This window comes from Primulina tabacum, chromosome 3 (assembly GCF_025594145.1).
Source record: "Primulina tabacum isolate GXHZ01 chromosome 3, ASM2559414v2, whole genome shotgun sequence".
NCBI classification, from domain to species: domain Eukaryota; kingdom Viridiplantae; phylum Streptophyta; class Magnoliopsida; order Lamiales; family Gesneriaceae; genus Primulina; species Primulina tabacum.
In genome coordinates this window covers 32,690,288-32,710,798 of record NC_134552.1, presented here as the reverse complement: position 1 = coordinate 32,710,798, position 20,511 = coordinate 32,690,288, and the positions used below count along the sequence as shown (strand labels likewise).

General features: G+C 37.7%; 1 pseudogene; it reads right to left on the bottom strand.

Moving 5' to 3' along the window:
* Positions 1–1,339: 1,339 nt before the first annotated feature.
* Positions 1,340–4,640, bottom strand: LOC142538666 (ABC transporter G family member STR-like; annotated as a pseudogene).
* Positions 4,641–20,511: the final 15,871 nt, after the last annotated feature.

The window sequence follows — 20,511 nt, the reverse complement described above, 5'->3', positions numbered from 1 at the left end:
TCGTATCTCCAAAACTCAAACCAACGAATACATCATTGACAATAAATGATAAAAAGGTTGGGATATTACAAGAGCGACCCTCGGCCCTTCTAGCCTTTCCAGCCATGTGTGGACCACTGTAGCTCATGGCTAGGACCCTCACAAGCCCAACCCCTCACTGGACAGCACCACACGGCCTCTCTTTCTTTTTCTCCCTCGCGTGCCCTGGTTCCCTTGTAAGGCCCTAGATTTCGAACAACCTTGCCCTTTCGTTTCCAGCCTTGTATCGTGCATCTAAGGGTCCCTAAACCATCTGAAAATTGACCCTTCTAATAGCCCTAACTAGGCAGCCCCTTTGTGCATCGTTATTTTGAATTATAAGGCATTAAAATCCAAGTTTTTGGCATGTACAATTCATAAAACGAAAATAATGAGAGATATCAGATTTTTCATGCAAACATTTATTTCACACATACTATGGTATGAACGATGAGAAAAGAAGGAATAAAGCGTGCTTTTGCTTGATTCACGAACGTATAAAAAGTTCTAGATGAGAAGGTACGTTGTCGGAGAGACGGGGAAGCCTTGCTGCGTTTTTCCTTCAAAATCCACGTGAAAGTGGCTAGGTTTCGTGTAGATGTGTGCGTGTGGCTAGGGAGAAAAAATCCTAGGTTTCTTAGTGTAGGAGGCTGTGGTTTGAAGAGTTATAGGGCTTGGAAATACCTCATATGGTTTAAATAATAAGGTAGAAATTTTGGCCCAATAACCTTAGCATAATAGGCTCATTAGGCCATTAGAATGTAGGAAAAACTTTAAAAGACACCATTTTCGAAATTTTCATATTTAATATGCCTATATTAAATAATTAAAATAATCATTTAATAAAAATATTTTGCCTTCAGAGTCCCTAGTCTCCGTTCCTCATTCGCGTCTCGAATACACTTAAAACCCAGATTTATGTATTCTAATAGAAAATCACATTTTTAACATGTAAACATTCCTACCACCATTAATTAATACAATTAAAATAATTTAGTTAGGAATTTTTATTTTTTTTAAATTTACATGCAGTTGGATAACATTATCGTACTTTGAATCTACATATTTTCTACGTGTTATCTAATGGTGCCCAACAAGAACTAAAGCTACTACGTTTGCATCCGAGAATGAATAAAGTACTGGATTTTTTCTGACTTTGTTCCATGGATATGTCCACGTTTCTTTTATTTTTCACGTTAAAAAAGTGTAAAGTAGACCAAATATTACAAATCCCGAAGACATTTTGGATGCTAGAAAACTCGATAAAACTGGGCTACCCCTGTTTCAGGGGTGACCAACTGCCTTGCATTTGAGAAAGCTGTCAACCTCAAAGAAAGATGGGAACAATAAACTGTCAAATCCAGGCTTTATTTTCTCACATTTTTAGAATAAAACCTGAGAACCACATAAAAGAAGAACCGATAAAGAACACCCCATGCCAGCAGAATACCAATGTCAATCCAGATATTCTCGATCTTATGAATATCCATTGTGAATAGAATGTCTTCACCAATTAAATTGCAGCTAGAGGGCAATGGTTGTGATACGTTGTGTAGTTCACTGAGCTTTATCTCTCCTAGGGGACCTGGCGAAAGTTCGTTTCTTTTTCCATGGTAGCAATGTGAGCCTTTGAATTCATTTATAAGCAATGCTTCAAATGGGTACTTGAGTGCAGATATATAATGAAGCCATTTCCAATATTTGGGGATTTGGGAAGGCTTCAAGAAGAACCCACAAGTTAAGAAGAACAGAGCTGTTGTGGCTATCACTACTGCGTAGCCAGTGATGTAACTTGGAACCATTGCACTCACCAGCATCACGTAGGCATTGGTCGTTATCAGCGAGGCATAGAGGGTCAGCCAGAAGTTGAGGATGCTGCTATTTAAATGAAGCATGAATTTAGTGATTGCTGCATATGTGAATGCCTGGGCTGCGAAAAATGGGAGATAGACTAGAAGGGAGGAGATAACATAAGAGGAAGCTCGATAAGAATTGTGGGATGTTTCTCGGATGAAGATGAACCTTTCTTCAATGAAAGTTGGGACGGCGTCATTGGAAGAGAAGAAGATGAGGCAGACTGCGAAGATGTAGAAATTGAGAAGCTTGTTTATGGAATTGAAGTCCTGTTCGTGGAGATTCTTGAAGAGGGTTGAATGTACCAGAGCCATCACTGTCAGGACAATCTCACGGGACAAGAAGAGTTCAGGGGTCCGAATCACGTTCAAGGTAGTTCTCCACGATAAGACAGCCACCTCGCGGAGCCAGGGGTTGGCAAACTTGTGCCTGTGCTCAGACTCATCAAGTATTTCTTCTGCCATGTCAAACTCTTCATAAGAAGGAACATATGGATCAGGTTGAGTGGTAAAGACAAACGGTGTCATTGTATGTGAAGGGTTTCGGTTGGGCATTTGATAATGGTTCGAAATGTGACTTCTAGAAACTGAATATGGTGTTTTTCCTGGAGTTTGTCCTGGTGTATGCGAAGGTGTCCACGTTGGAGGGCGACGTGGGGTTCCTGTTACACCTTGGTAGATCCAGGTTGAGAAATCTTTGTAAAAGTGGGAAGCCAACCGAGCATTATAGATTCCACTCTGCATGCTCATAGGCTATGAGCAGTCCTGCCTTTTCGTTCAAGGGAAGCGTTGATTCATCGTAATCATCACTGTTGTCAAATTGCCCTGAAAAAGCATGAGACTCCATGTTTCTAGTCGAAAATTGGCTGCTATGGAGATTAAAGTGCTTTGAGCAAGGACTCTTTCCGAGGAGTCATAGGAGTGTTGGGACCTTTTTGGTGTTTTAGGAATCGGAGTTCTTGCAACTTGATCTGGTTTTAATCCCATCGCAGTTGATACAGCACAAGAGATCAAGTCCAACAGTTGAGCCATCATAGTCTTTGATCACATCTAGGAGGTATTCTAAGCTGTTTCAACCATCAGGAACTGGCACTTTTGGAACCCAGAAAGATATGCAGATAGATCAGTCGGAGTTCCCATGTATATCAGTCTCCCCCTGTACTATAAAATTGGTTACCTTACCAAGATATGCAGAATTCTCATGACTGGATCCTCCAAAAGTCCCTACAATGTGATCAATCATCAAGCCAATTGGGAGAGGCACACATACCTTGCAAGCACCGTGATATGGTCCAAGGAGCATTTGAATTCTGAATGAAGGCTGGTGTAGTGTCATGAGGACGATGCTGCCACCCCCTTGCAATGTCCTTCACCCTTTCTACTACGCTGAAAGCCCTCGTGGAATCAAGACCTGAAGTTGGCTCATCAAGGAACAAGAGTGATGGCTTGTGGATTATGTCAATTCCAATGGAGACTCTTCGCTTTTCTCCACCCGAGACTCCTCTTTTCCCCTCATTGCCAATGTATGTATGCATTGCACTCTGCAAATCATACATGTTTTCAAAAAACCAAAAGAGAGGGAGAAGGAGAGTGGAAGGCCTATCAAGAAACTTATCCGTACTATCAGGCCAATTGTTCGACAGCTCAGGACTCTCTTCTTCTTTTCAGCGGTGGAGGATTGTTGGAGGAAGCCTTACTTAGCCGTCAAACATAAGGTCTCGAAAACTGTTAACATGGTGAAGAGCTGATCATCTTGCATCACATAAGATGAAATCATCTTCATGTAGCTGTTGTCACCTGCAAAATGAACCACCAGTATTACTTGCTAGCTTTATGAATGGGGATTTGGACAAGTTTTGAATCCTTGCCGTTGCTCCAAATTGGGGAGACTGCCTGCCACTTGGTCAAGAGGCCGTTGACAATAACATTTTTTCATATTCAATCCATTACGTTCATTTCCGTACATTGGCTACTGTAAATGCCTGATTGATAATCGATACAGAAAAACGTACTTGTTTACCATCTACTCTGACAGCACCTTCAAGACTTCCCTGAGCAATCCGGCCTGCCAAAGCATCGAGAAGGTAGACTTGCCGGCACCACTGGGACCCATGATGGCCAATATTTCTCCTCTTGCAGCCTGCCCAGAATTGTCATTAGAAGATAAGTTTCCTTATTGATCCACATGTCGTCTTTTTTATTTCTTCAATACACTGTAAGACAAGTTCTTGAACTCGAGACCATGTCCCGGAAGCAGCTCTTGCGGCTGCCTGCCACGTTTTTATCCCCTTGCTTATTTGGGTCCATATCCAACAGGCTCTCGAGTTCCTATTCTTCCCCTTATGGTTAAGCGAAACTTTTGCCATTTTCCTCCAACTCTATGATTGTGAAAGTTGCACTTTCTTTAGAACTGGAATTGAGATACGTAGGAACATATATAAATTAAAATAGATAAAAGGGTATAAATTGTGACGGTTAACATTGAAGGAAATGGTACAGCGCAAGGCTGTACATTGTCTTTGTACTTGTCGTTGGTTTACTTTGATATCTCCGGGGAACTATCTTTGAATCATTTGGTTATGAAAAAAGAGACAAATTTCTGTCGTATTTGAATTGTTTTTTTGTGATTCATTGTTCCAGTCCAACAACAATATTTTGTTCAATTCTAGTACATTGGTGAATCTTTTCTTCTTTTACACGTTGCTCGTCGTAGGTACCCTTCTCCTTTTGAGGTAATGTTTCTTCTTTCAAACGCCAATAGAGCTCCATTTCAGTTTTATTACTTCATTTGATGAATAATAAAAAAATTTATTTCCAAGTCATATTGACCAATAATTGTCCGAAACTATTCAGCAAATTTCGATATTTCAAGCAATTACAGATTTAAAATTGAACACGAATCAATCAGTTGTTCTGCTATGATATTTTATTTACATGCCATTGAAATGTTAGAAGTGATTCAATATAGGGATGACACTTTCCTCCGTAACCGATGGTGAATCCGATATCCGACCTGACATTTCGGTTATAGTGTTTATTCTAATATTTTTTTTTAATGATATTAATTATATCAAATGAAGAAAATTATTAGTAAAGAATTGATGCTATTTGTTTCGAAAATGATTTTATGATAAATTGTTTTTAATATTTGCTCATTTTACTATAATGTTTAATTTTTTTCCTTATTTTTCTAAACAATTTAGTAAATATCCATAACTTACTCGAAATATTCAAATTTGATAAAATTCAATTATAGTTGGTGATAGATATTTGGGTAGAGTATGGATATCCAATCATCCGACGGGTATGATGGTGGAGATTAAATTGGATACCCGATGGAGATGGGGATGGGCAGGGGTGTAAATGAACGAGCTGGTTCACGAGATTTTCAAGCTAACTCAAAAATATTTAATTCGTAGTCGAGCTTGTCGAATTCGAGTCAAACTTGAACTATGTTCAATATTTTTTTTCGAACTGAATTCGAACCTAAATTATTTTGTTCGATAATTTTTTAGTCGCTCAAAGCTTTAGTAATTTATTAATATAATATAATTATTTATTAAGTAAATAAAATATGAGTCTTTCGAGTACAATAGTTCGAATCTTTCGCGAACATATTCGAATCTTTCGAGCCAAATTCAAACTCGAGCTTTAATTCGAACCGAATTTGATATGAATCCTCGTACGCCAAAAAGACAAACACGATTAATTGGAACCGCGCCCCACGATTCAATAACGATTAAGGATCTGTAATGTAAAGTCCAGATATTTTGAATCAAGCAATACACGTGGTTTAGTAATAATGAATCCAACAATTGATATAGATAGCTACAGTAAAATGAATCCTAAATAGGTAGTGACTGAATCCAGTAATGCATAAGTATCTACAACTAAAATGAATATCATTCTTGCGACAAATATATCATTAAATACAATTGTGTTCAAACTTAAAGAATTTCTATCATTAATTACCCAAAATGTAAGGTCCATGATATTTGAACTACGTAGTCTGACTGCATGCAATCTAGGTTTTATTTAAAATATGTGTTTAATGATTTTTATATATTTAATGCACGATTATTGCATAGATATGTGTTTATTTCATTGTTTGTTAAGATTTCAAGCATTAGGGCTTTAAGTTGTATTTCGCGCTCGAACGAGGAATGGAGACCGGAGATAATCATGAAAAATATTTTTATTAAATAATTCTTTTATTAATTTAATATATGGTGTATTTAGGTGAGATTTTTGAAAATTGGTCTTAGTTGGGTATTTTTACCCATCAGGTCATATTTTAATCGGTACACAAAATTTAGCGAGTTGAGGGACTTTTTAAGGGTTCTCTATATTTTCTAAAACGTACCAAAACGAAATATTTTTCGGGAGTGTTACTGGACTTGATGAAGAATTTATTTTCTTGCTTAATGGGCAAAAAACTCTTTTAATCCATTTAATTTTAATTAAGGCCCGTTCATACATGAATTTTGTACTTAAACACTAGTTAATCAAACCCTAAACCTAATACACACCCCATGGCCGCTCTCCCCCATCAGCAACAACAGGTTTTCAAAAATCATTCAACATCCCTCGGTTTTTCTATCTAGCTTTCAAGAAAAACGCCTCCCCGCCTCTCTGTTGTAAGTAATACACGTATATCTTCGAGTTTTGAACACATAAACATTAAGGCACGCCATGTATATCTTTTTCTCATCATTTACACCATTTATATGCTGATGTATAAGTAGTTGCATGGAGAATGCTTTGATTTATCTTGTGGGATCATTTTTGCAAGGTTTGACATGATATATGCAGACCCTTTTGTACAAACTCGCGTTTTTTGTTTTCCTTGTGTAAAGGGGCTGCCGACTTGGGTTGCTAAGGAGCTGATAATGTCGTGAATGATGAGGATTATGCGCTGGAGTCGAGTCTTGGTTTGTTTAGGTGAGGGCCGATCGATTTTTGTAGAGAAACATAGCGGCTATATGACTATATCGAAGGTTTGTGATATGAATCCTCGTACGAAGAAAGGCAAACACGATTAAATTAGAATCGCGCCTTCAATTCAATAACGAACAAGGATCGTTGTTATGTCCCGATATTTTGATTCAAGCAATGCATGATTTTCACCCCTAAACTACGTGGATTAGTTATAAAGAATCACAAGGAAAACAACCGAAACTAGACGAACCTTTAAAGAACAAGCCTATGACAATCCGTGTAAGAAACGATTGACAAACGCCACAAAGCATAAACTTTGATTAGTTTGATTTTTTTTGTTACAAAGCAATAAGTTTTTTTTTTTTGTTTGAGAGAAAACTTAAGAACAATCTAATTATATTTAATAAATAATGTCTCAAAATCTTCTAAATTTAGTCCATACATTTTAGCAAATAAGAAAGATTTGAAATCTAGTTACCTAAACAACTTGGACTCTAAACTAGGAAACTAGGATTTTTCCCACAGGTCTTCGTGAAACGTACCGTAGACTCTACGTCTGTCCTCGCTGTATCAAGACAGGTCTTTCCAGCGTGTTTATGTCTTCACTCACACGTACCCTGGGAAACTTCCTAGGAGGTCACTCATCCCAGAATTGCTCCAAGTCATGCACGCTTAACTTTGGATTTCTTTTATGATGAGCTACCGAAAAGAAGATGCACTTTTTGATATGAGTAGTACTGTAAAGCCCCGAAAATTTAAAGGTCCACGCGAACCACATGCATACGATTTATTAAATTCTCTTGTATTTTAACTAAATGATTTAATTGCATTAATTAATTATGTGGTGCATTTTTACATGTTTAAAATATATTTTTCTACATGGTTGCATTAAAATGTATTTTTAAAGGATATTCGAGTTGCGATCGAGGAACAAAGACCAAGGGCTGAAAAATAGAAAATAATTTTTATTGGTTAATTGTTTTTAAATTATTTAAATTAAGGGTGATGCTTTTTATTATTTTTGAAAATAAGGGGTTTTGAGGTGAATTTATACGCCGGGACGTAAATTTTATCGGTGTTGGATTTTCAACAAAAATACGAACGTTTTGGCAACCCGGCTAATAAATTCACAAACTTATTTTAGCAAAACTATTTTAATATTTTAATTAAATCATAATCAAGCACTAATGGGCCTAAATTTATGCTTAATGGGCCTAAGCCTTAATTAGTGATTTAATTAGTGTTTAAATATGATAAACCACCCCAAACCCTTCACACAAACTCACGCCTCACTTTTCAGAATTGTTGCACACCAAAATTCTCCCAAATACACGACACACACGCACCATCACAATTTGGAGAAAAATCGAGAAAAGCTCTAGGAATTCAAGCCAAGGTTCTTGCCCCGTTCTTCGCAATCGTCAACGTATTTTCGTGCGTTAAATACGCAAAGGCACGCCATATTCTCCCTTTACTCATAATCACACCATATTATGTGATTTTTTTATGAATTTGCATGCAAACAAGTCATCCAACCTTTAAATTTCGTAGCCATGCATATAGGTGTTCAAAATTCTTGCTTTTTGGTTCCAAAAATATGTTTTTATGTGTTAAAAGGGGCTGCCATGAATTAGGATATGAGTTAGTATGTATTTCCACAAGTTTAAAGGTCTTGAATCGCACACAAAAGCAGCAAACCAGAAACGTTCAAAGCTGGAACCAAATTGATCACTTTTCTGTCATGGTTCTTGAGGGAATCGGTTGTAAGGGATTGGCTACTGGGCTTGGGTTCGGTTGTGACCAGAGCTTGGCTAGGGTTGGTCATGGGTCAAGGGAAGAGTCCTAGCCATGCTAGGACTCGAGACCATGGGCTAGGGAGGAGTCCTTGTTGAGAAGGACTCCACCCGAGAGAAAGCCCAAGGGGCTGTGCAGATTTCAGAAATTTGTGCAGGGAGGAGGGCTCGGCCAGGGGGCTTGGGCTGGGCTAGGTTAGGTCCTTAGGGTCCTAGAAGGATGCTAGAGGGGTTGGTTCAGGGTCTGGTATGGTTTGGTTTAGCTAGGGCCGAGCAAGAACATGAAACCATGAGGAGAAGCCATTAGCGCAGGTTGTTGTGCAGAGTTCAGTGGGTTGCTGCTCACATCCAAGGGCTTGGGCTAGGTCTGGGCTGGGTCTGGGCATGGTCCAGGGTGGTTTGGGGCAGGTTGGGTCAAGTGGTTATGGGCTGGAAGTGTCCTAGTTAGGCTAGGAGTCCTAAATATCCTAGGAGAAGCACACACGTACACATGCAGGTTTTGGGCCAAGTTCCAGAACGTTTTTGGAGCGGGCCAGGGCTGGTTTTTGGGCTGGGCTTGGTCAAGAGGGTCCCTAGGTGGGTTGGCTAGGTTTTGGCTCAAAGTGGCTCGGGCGTGGCTCGAGTAAATTGAGAGATGGCTCGACGTGTTCGTCGATGTGTCAAAAACGAAAATTTAAGAAGGAAAAATTGGTCCAAGGGTCCATGGGGGTGGCTAACGACTTGGAGGGGTAGAATAAATATTAAAAATGTTATGTTTAAAATTTGGGATCAAAATAACGAGTTTTGGTTTTATTCGGAATTTAATCGCCGCACGAAACGCTAATTAAAGAGTTAATTGAAACGCATAGTTTTATGCCTTATAAAATTATGAAAAATTAGGGTTAAACTTAAATAATTATTATAAGTCTAAGTTTTTAATTTGGGAATATTATATTAAAGTTTGGTTTAATTCGAGATTAAAAACGCATTAATACGTTATATTTAAAGATTAATTTAAAAGTCGACGAATTAGGCTAAATAAAAATATGAGAAAAATTCATGTAGGCTTAAATAATTATTTGGGACATGTTAGAATCAATGAAATTAAGAAAATGTCAAAAACGGGAAATTTTACGTCTAGGGGTAAAACGATCTTTTTACACCTAAAAATTAGTAAACATCATGGCAGTGCTCTAAATGTTGTTTTATATTCTAGTATGATTATTTTCAATGATTATGGACGTTTATATGTTAATATGTCAGTTTTGAAGGATTGGAAGATGTTAATATGTTTAATGTTTTATGATTTAATTTAATATGCTAAAACGTTTATTTTAAATGTTTATGATTTAAATGTTTATTTTAAATGTTTATTATGTTAAAATGTTTATTTTAAAACTGTTCATAGATGTTTATGATTTTTAATATGTTAAGTTATGATTTTTAAATGCTAATGATTTTTATGATTTAAATATGGGCATTTAAAAGATATGTTGCATGCTTGGTTTCAAAAATAAAAATGATATTATATGCATGTTTTTATTAAGTGATGATAACATGTTGAAGGATGTGAAGGGATTGTGACTACTGAATATGTTGAAAATATCGTGAGGGTTAATGGTCCCAGTGGGAGCCCGACGATCGTGTTTCCTTGGATACGGATATGAATACGTGATACGAATAAGAATACGTGATACGAATACGAATATGTTAATACGTAGGCCAAGGCCCAGTTGACTGGTGAGAGTGTTGCTAGTGTCCCCGCCGCCCAGTACTGTGGTTTTCTTTAGATAGATCCATCGCCCAATACGATCAAGAATACGAGTCACAATCACGATCTGAATTCAACAAACACGAACATGAACATGAATATGAATATGAATATGGACATGATATGAATATGTTTGTGTGATATGTTTATGTTTTTATGCATCATGAAAATGTTTACGAAAATGTTAAGTTTTAAGTTTATGCATCTTCATGAAAACGATATTTTAAATATAAGTATTTTTCACTAGTTATATGTTAACTGTATTACGTATTACTCGTTATCAAGAATATGACGTGTTGAGTCTTTAGACTCACTAGGTGTGATTGATGCAGGTGATATTGATTATGAATATGATAATGGAGGTCTTGACGAGTGACTTGCTGGACTGTCGGAGCACATAACCCGAGGACCAACGCTTCTATTTCCGCATTTAAGTTTATGATTTTAAGTTAAAGATATTTATGACATTTTATTTATGATTTTTGATAGATTTTGAGTGGTTTGATATGGGCTACACTTTTCAAATAATGTTTTAGGTTGGTAAAATGTTTGACGATTTTATGCTTTAAAATATTTTTCTTTGGATTTTTAAATGACAGTTGGATGTTTATTTTTAAAATGATGTCAAAAATATTTTATGGTTCGGCCGATGCTAAGTGAGGTTTTAAAAAAAAATTTAGCACGTTTTAAGAAAACGAATAAGCAGACGTTTCAGTTGATATCAGATCAATGGTTCCTGTAAAGGGTTGTGCCACCATCAGCGCCGGAAAGATCAATCGTCAAGCCTCAAATTTGTAAGTTTTACATGCTTTATATGATTCAGTATGATGTTACCTGCATGACGATATGAAATAAGAAATTATTTGATTTTAACGCATGTTAGTTTTGTGGTGGAATTGGACTATGTTGATTTTTGGGTATTAGTATTGACATTCTACTTTTTGGGCTATAAGTTAATCGTGAATATAATGAATTCTTTTGGGACACGTAGATTCTTTAAGAAACTATTTATGATTCGTGGTTACTACTTGAATTAATTTTTGGGAATTAGACATAAGGAATAATTATTCGAAGACTGCGCTTATCTTTGGAAGTAAGAAAATGTATAAATTGGGATTTTTAAGTTTGATGAAAGGTAAGATTGGTTATAGGAATTGATTTTTGGGTAAATAAGTTTAATTTATCGAACTTTATGTTATGGGAAACTGTAGAAGAAAATTAAGAATACCGAGAAATTATGGGTTAACTGTAGGATTTTTGAAATTAAGGAGCAATTAGGATGATTTTGAGGAAATTAAGAATTTATCTTGCGAATATTAAGGAATTTGGGGACTAGTTTAGCAATAAGTGCGAATTGAATAGGTTTTACGTTAAGAATTTTGATGATTTAGACTTTTAAGAATATTCAGAACCTTGGGATATCTTGGTTTTAGTATTATAAGAAATTTTAATCAAGGGTTTCAAGGATGAATCGATATTAGGCTTAAAAAATCTAAGCGTTAGCGAATACATTTGGGAATTTAAGGTTGAAATTTGATAAGTTGATAAATACTTTGGGTTTAAAATAAGGAAAACAAAATACGATAAGTATGGTCATCCATCTTTTAATATTAGGAATTGTAAGAAAAATTGAAATTCGAGGTTGTAATAGTAATAGCACTAAGTCATTTGGGTCTTTTTAAGTTGCGGTTTGAAAATAAAGATTTAGAAGGTAAAATTAATTGGGATCGAAGAGACGTAAGAACATTCTAGAATTTAAGTTTTATCAGAGTAGCGCAGCAGAAGCGTAGATTTTGGGATCCTAGAACTAAGCCTAAAATTTGGGTTATTAAGGATAAGCGAATTTTGAGGGCGAAATTCAATTTAAGGGGGGGAGATTGTAACGCCCCGAAAATTTAAAGGTCCACGCGAACCACATGCATACGATTTATTAAATTCTCTTGTATTTTAATTAAATGATTTAATTACATTAATTAATTATGTGGTGCATTTTTACATGTTTAAAATATATTTTTCTACATGGTTGCATTAAAATGTATTTTTAAAGGATATTCGAGTTGCGATCGAGGAACGGAGACCGAGGGCTGAAAAATAGAAAATAATTTTTATTCGTTAATTGTTTTTAAATTATTTAAATTAAGGGTGATGCTTTTTATTATTTTTAAAAATAAGGGGTTTTGAGGTGAATTTATACGCCGGGACGTAAATTTTATCGGTGTTGGATTTTCAACAAAAATACGAACGTTTTGGCAACCCGGCTAATAAATTCACAAACTTATTTTAGCAAAACTATTTTAATATTTTAATTAAATCATAATCAAGCACTAATGGGCCTAAATTTATGCTTAATGGGCCTAAGCCTTAATTAGTGATTTAATTAGTGTTTAAATATGATAAACCACCCCAAACCCTTCACACAAACTCACGCCTCACTTTTCAGAATTGTTGCACACCAAAATTCTCCCAAATACACGACACACACGCACCATCACAATTTGGAGAAAAATCGAGAAAAGCTCTAGGAATTCAAGCCAAGGTTCTTGCCCCGTTCTTCGCAATCGTCAACGTATTTTCGTGCGTTAAATACGCAAAGGCACGCCATATTCTCCCTTTACTCATAATCACACCATATTATGTGATTTTTTTATGAATTCGCATGCAAACAAGTCATCCAACCTTTAAATTTCGTAGCCATGCATATAGGTGTTCAAAATTCTTGCTTTTTGGTTCCAAAAATATGTTTTTATGTGTTAAAAGGGGCTGCCATGAATTAGGATATGAGTTAGTATGTATTTCCACAAGTTTAAAGGTCTTGAATCGCACACAAAAGCAGCAAACCAGAAACGTTCAAAGCTGGAACCAAATTGATCACTTTTCAGTCATGGTTCTTGAGGGAATCGGTTGTAAGGGATTGGCTACTGGGCTTGGGTTCGGTTGTGACCAAAGCTTGGATAGGGTTGGTCATGGGTCAAGAGAAGAGTCCTAGCCATGATAGGACTCGAGACCATGGGCTAGGGAGGAGTCCTTGTTGAGAAGGACTCCACCCGAGAGAAAGCCCAAGGGGCTGTGCAGATTTCAGAAATTTGTGCAGGGAGGAGGGCTCGGTCAGGGGGCTTGGGCTGGGCTAGGTTAGGTCCTTAGGGTCCTAGAAGGATGCTAGAGGGGTTGGTTCAGGGTCTGGTATGGTTTGGTTTAGCTAGGGCCGAGCAAGAACATGAAACCATGAGGAGAAGCCATTAGCGCAGGTTGTTGTGCAGAGTTCAGTGGGTTGCTGCTCACGTCCAAGGGCTTGGTCTAGGTCTGGGCATGGTCCAGGGTGGTTTGGGGCAGGTTGGGTCAAGTGGTTATGGGCTGGAAGTGTCCTAGTTAGGCTAGGAGTCCTAAATATCCTAGGAGAAGCACACACGTACACATGCAGGTTTTTGGGCCAAGTTCTAGGATGTTTTTGGAGTGGGCCAGGGCTGGTTTTCTGGCTGGGCTTGGTCAAGAGGGTCCCTAGGTGGGTTGGCTAGGTTTTGGCTCAAAGTGGCTCGGGCGTGGCTCGAGTAAATTGAGAGATGGCTCGACGTGTTCGTCAATGTGTCAAAAACAAAAATTTAAGAAGGAAAAATTGGTCCAAGGGTCCAAGGGGGTGGCTAATGACTTGCAGGGGTAGAATAAATATTAAAAATGTTATGTTTAAAATTTGGGATCAAAATAACGAGTTTTGGTTTTATTCGGAATTTAATCGCCGCATGAAACGCTAATTAACGAGTTAATTGAAACGCATAGTTTTATGCCTTATAAAATTATGAAAAATTAGGGTTAAGCTTAAATAATTATTATAAGTCTAAGTTTTTAATTTGGGAATTTTATATTAAAGTTTGGTTTAATTCGAGATTAAAAACGCATTAATACGTTATATGTAAGGCCCGAGATTATATCATTTTAATCCGAGATTATTTAATTTACGAATTTTGGAATGATGAATTAAATTCCACAAATTTTGTGATTAATTAGGATTGAAATGGAATTAAAAAGAGTTTTGAGGACTGAATTGCAAATAGCGAAGAATTCAGGGGCTAAAGCGCAATATTTGATTTTAGTGGACACTTGTCCTTTAGCCATGCAATTAATATATATATATAAACATCATTTCCTCGACATTTGCAAGGAAAAACCGAGAGAAGGCTTCAGGAAATTCTCAAAACTTGGTTTTGTGCGAGAATTGCGATTTTGGTTAATTCGGTTACCAGAATTTGAATCCGAACACGGTACTGAGATTCTCGCGATACAGGCTTCAACTGGACGTAAGTTTTACCGAGTTCTGTTATCATTTGAAATTATGATGTTGATGGAATTGAATATATTTCATATATGGTGTTCTGGATATACTAGACATGGTATAATTGAAGCCAGATCAGAAAATGGATTGATTATGGAATTGTTATGAATTTCTGATTATATTGATTTGAAATCGGACAGATTTGGATTATTGATTGATTACAGATTGTACCGGATATGGGTTATGATTTGTAATTGATATCTGGTAGTATTGTATTGACGGGAATATTGAGATTGTGCCGTTATGCCGTTAAATTGAATTAATTCAGATTAATCAGATTCAGTGTTGAATTGAGAATGAATATTGATATTAGTATTCTCGATATGTCATTTTAGATTTACAGAGACAGTCTTGAGTTCAGAACTGATATTGCTTCAGACTGAGACTACGAACGAAAGATATAAGTCAATGTGGTACCGGGAGATCGACTCGAGTAGGATATACTTGAGTTTCCCTAAATCACATACTTATTGTTATTATATGCATTGATTTGATTATTATATGCTGTTCTATTGATTTATAGGAAGCATGTAATAGATGAGTATTAGACGAGTGATCTTGTGACAGAAGTACCTGATAGTGGCGGGATCACCACGGCACATTGCACGATGTCACAAAATAGTGTATTGGCGATAGTGTCACAGTCTGTGACGGATAGGTCAAGACACCGGATGTTTGGTTATATCGACGTGGATAGAATCGGAGCTTCTTCTATTACTGTTGGTCGATATAGGAATACCAACGTCTGGAAACCGGGATCCCTAGACTAGAATTGAGTCTAGTCTGAGTCGTGGAGTCACGAGTATGATTGATAGTTTGATATTAATTGTGTTTCAGACTTTGATATATATCTGATATCTGCTTCATGCTTTATATTGATTATATGATTGCATGTTCGTTGATTTATACTGAGATTATATTCTCACCGCAATTATCCGGCTGTTGTCTTGTTTGTATGTTTACATGACAACAGGTGGGACATGATCAGGGTCCAGGAGATGAGGAGAGATCGTGATAGAGTGGTGACTTCGGACTTTGATGTATATAGGGTTTTAACACTTGATATTTAGATGTTGAAACTTAGTTTTTACTGATTTGTAGATGGTACAGGACTTGTACTTTATTTTATACTGAGTTGTATATTAGATTGATTTCACTATATTCCGCATTAAAAAGAAAAAAATTTATGACCCTAATTACTTGATTAGTAAATTGATCCTGATGACGATTAGGAATTGATTAGCGTCCGGGTCCCCACAACAGGTGGTATCAGAGCTGATAGATCCTTTAGATTGAGATAGAAGCTAGTGAGCGGGGTAGATTGAGTTTTATTTTCTGCTTTTGATTGCTAGCATGATTTACTGCTTTAATATATGTTTCTTGATTTATCTGATTTGATATGGTAATATGTTTTATTGAGAATGAATCAGCACCGATTCTAGATCAGCAGTAAGATGATCGGAGGAGGACTGAAACATGTTTGTTTTTTTGGGTTACTAATCATTTTGATAATCAGATATGCCTCCCCGAAGAATTCCGGAACAGGGCAGTACTTCAAATCCTCCGATGGATGTTATAGCCACTCCGATGGAGACATTATTGAAGAGATTTCAGTCTTTTCATCCGCCGACTCTGAGGGGCAATGAGACTTCAATGGATTGTGAGAGCTGGTTAAACGACATAGAGATGCTGTTTGACTCTTTGGACTACACTGATGAGCGGAGAGTGAAACTGATAGGACACCAGTTGCATGATGTTGCCAAGAACTGGTGGATTACGACCAAGAGGGCCTTGGAGCATCGAGGTACGCCTATTACCTGGAATGTCTTCAAAACCGAATTCTATCAGAGATTCTTCCCGGTGTCATACAGAAAGGATAAAGGTGCTGAGTTTGCGAATTGAGACAAGGGCATTTGAACATTGAGAAATATGTGTCTAAATTCTCTACACTACTGAGATTTGCTCTACATGTGGCCGAGAATGAAGAAGCGGTGGCTGATCAGTTCATCAATGGCTTGAATCCGGAGATATTTACATTGGTGAACACTGGGCGACCAAACAACTTTGCTGACGCCCTGAACAGAGCAAAGGGAGCAGAAGCTGGTCTGATGAGACAGAGAGGAGCTTCATATGTTGCCCCAGCACCGATACCACAGCAACCCCCTCCCAGATTCGAGAGTGGTAGCAGCAGTGGTGGAAAGAAGGACTATCTGAAAGCCAGAGGAAGACAGTTTAAGAAGTCTGGCAGCAGTTCTTCAAGTTCCAGTGGCTCGAGACAGACTGGTCAGAGCCAAAGTTATACAGGACCATATTGCAGCACTTGTGGAGGGAAGCATTCCACAGAGCAATGCCGAGGAGTGTTTGGCTCTTGTCGTATATGTCGACAGCAGGGACATTTTGCCCGAGTATGTCCCCAGAGAGGTGCACAGGGATCTCAGGCAGCAGAGTCATCTGGATCAGTGGCTCAGACCGAGAGACGACCATCTGCTGTCCATTCTTTCCAGCCAGCACCGTCTACCCAGTCACAGCAGAGGCCAGGAGGAAGCCAGACAGTGAGCCAGCCTCCGAGACAGCAGGCCAGAGTTTTGGCTTTGACTGAGGAACAGGCACAGGATGCACCTGATGATGTCGTTGCAGGTAACTGTTCTATTTCTGGTTACCCTGCCTATGTATTGATTGATACTGGTGCATCACATACATTTATTTCTGAGGGATTTGCATTGATACATGCATTACCTGTTGAGTCCCTATCTACTGTAGTATCTGTTTCTTCTCCTTTGGGAAAAGGTCTTGTATCAGTGACTTCTGTTAGATCTTGTATACTACGATATGATAGGCATGAGATTGAGTTAGACTGTATTGTGCTTGCGTTGTCTGATTTTGACTGTATTATCGGAATTGATATGTTGACCAAGTACAGAGCTATAGTTGATTGTTTCCACAAGATTGTGAGATTCAGACCTGAGATGACTGAGGAGTGGAAATTTTACGGTAAGGGTTCTCGAGCCAGAATTTCTTTGATATCCGTATTATCTATGACTCGATTATTGCAGAAAGGAGAGGATAGATTCCTTATCTATTCAGTTGATTTACTGAAATCGAGTCCATCCTTGGCGGACTTGCCAGTGGTGTGTGAGTTTGCTGATGTCTTTCCAGATGAGATTCCTGGTTTGCCTCCGATTCGAGAGATAGACTTCAGCATTGAGTTGATGTCAGGTACAGTTCCGATATCTAGAGCTCCATACCGAATGACACTAATTGAGTTGAAAGAATTGAAAGAACAGTTGGAGGATTTACTGGCCAAGGGGTATATCAGACCGAGTGTGTCTCCTTGGGGTGCTCCAGTATTGTTTGTGAGAAAGAAAGATGGTTCGATGAGGCTCTGTATCGATTACCGGGAACTGAACAAAGCAACGATAAAGAATAAATATCCATTGCCCCGTATAGATGATTTGTTTGACCAGTTGCAGGGTTCTTCTATTTATTCCAAGATCGATCTGAGATCTGGATATAATCAGCTGAGAGTCAGGGATTCTGATATCTCGAAGACAGCGTTCAGAACCGGGTATGGACACTATGAGTTTATTGTCATGCCGTTTGGTTTGACCAACGCTCCAGCTGTGTTTATGGGTCTGATGAACCGTGTATTTCATAAATATCTCGATGATTTCGTGATTATTTTTATTGATGATATTTTGATTTATTCGATGAATATGATTGAGCATGCAGAACATTTGAGAACTGTGTTGAAAATTCTGAGAACTGAGAAATTGTATGCTAAACTGTCAAAATGTGAGTTCTGGTTGAGACAGGTAGTATTTCTGGGTGATATCATATCCGGAGATGGTATATGAAACGTCCTGTCCTTTTTATTGCTTTAAAAGTACTAGAATTTTTTTTTTTAAAATATTTCGGCCAACTCACTTAATACATGAAAATATTTTTATAAAATATTTTGCCATTTTTAACATAAAACCTCAATCAACTAGTATTTAAAAATTCGAGTGAAATAGTCGTAAAGTAAAATCGTCTACTGTTTTACCAAACCTAAAAAAACCATAATTTGAAAATTAAAGTCATACTAAACCTCTCAAAATCTCTCAAAAGCACAAGTAAATAGTCTTAAAATCTTTAAATAAAATCATAAAGCATAATGCGGAAAATGTAGCGCTGGTCCTCGGGTTGTGTGCGCCTTCAGTCCAGTCAAATCACTCATCAAGTCCTCCCTCAATACCACCTGCATCCATCACACCTAGTGAGTCTAAAGACTCAACACACCATAATCTTTATAACGAGTAATACGTAATACAGTCAACATATAACGGTGAAAAATACTTGTACTTAAAATATCTTTTTCATGAAGATGCATAAACATAAATATTTTCGTAAACATTTTCATGATGCATAAAACTTTAAACATAAACATTTTCATAAAATACTTTTTCATGACATGCAATCATAAACCTTAGCTTTTTCCTTTTTCCTCAACATGACATGACATAAAACCTTTAACATGATCATGAACATTTCCTTTTTTTTTCCTTTGTTGAATTCAGATCATTAATTGTGACTTTCCTCAACATGACATGACGATGGATCCATCTACGTGAAACCTCAGTACTGGGCTGCGGGAGACACCAGCAACACTCTCACCGGTCAACTGGGCCCTGGCCTATCATGATCGAATAGAAATACGCTCGTCGGGGCTCCCTCTGAGGCCTTCTCCCATAAATGGGCTCCCTCTGGGGCCTTCTCCCCTCACGATATTCCCATTCTTACCTCAAACCTCATAACCTCATATTCGTAATAATGGAAACACGATCGTCGGGCTCCCACTGGGACCATAACCCTCACGACGTCGCCACCATTAACGAATTAGTCACAATCACTTCACTTCCTTCAACATTTATATTCTCACCACTTTATAAAAATCATGCATAACATAACATTTTTTTTTGAAACCAAGCATGCAACATGTCTTTTAAATATCTTCCATAAATCATAAAAATCAAATAGACATTTTAAAAATCATAATTCAATCATAAACAATATTCATAAACATTTAAAAATAATCATATTAACATAAAAACAGTATTTAGGGCACTGCCATGACCTTTACCAATTTTCCTGTGTAAAAAGACCGTTTTACCCCTGGACTCGACCTTTTACGTTTTCAACTTTTTTCTTGATTTCATGACTCTAACATGTCCCAAATAATTATTTAAGCTTACATGAATTTTTCCATAATTTTATTTGGCCTTAAACTTAGACTTTTTCATTTATCTTTAATTAATTGTTTTAACGGTGTTTTAATCCCGAAAAATACCAAACTTTAATATAAAATTCCTAAATTCTAAATTTAGTCTTTTTATATTATTTCAGCCCCTATGGATCATGACTCGACCTTCGTGAGCCGTTTTCCAAATTTTTCTTTATTTTAAAACCCCATTTGACACCTAAACTTCGACCCCGAGCCATCTCTTAATTTTATCGAGTTACCCTCGGACCATAACGAACCAGAACCTGCCCAACATGCTGGAGTACCCTATTGGACCTAGGAAACCCACGGAAACCTCACCCAAAGCCAAAAACGAAGCACCCCAATTCACTCCTTTTCTGGCCGAGGACTCCCCTTATAGCTAGGACTCTTCTTGTGCGTCCAGGCTCCTACCCGTGAGCCCAGACCCTGAACCAGTCACTCACCCACCTTCCTAGGACTCTAGTGCAACGCCTGGACCCGGCCCTTGAACCACAGACCGAGCCTCCTTCCCTGCACGAGCGGCGCAACCCTGCGCGCTGTGCTTGTATCTCACTGGTAGAGTCCTAGCATGGCTA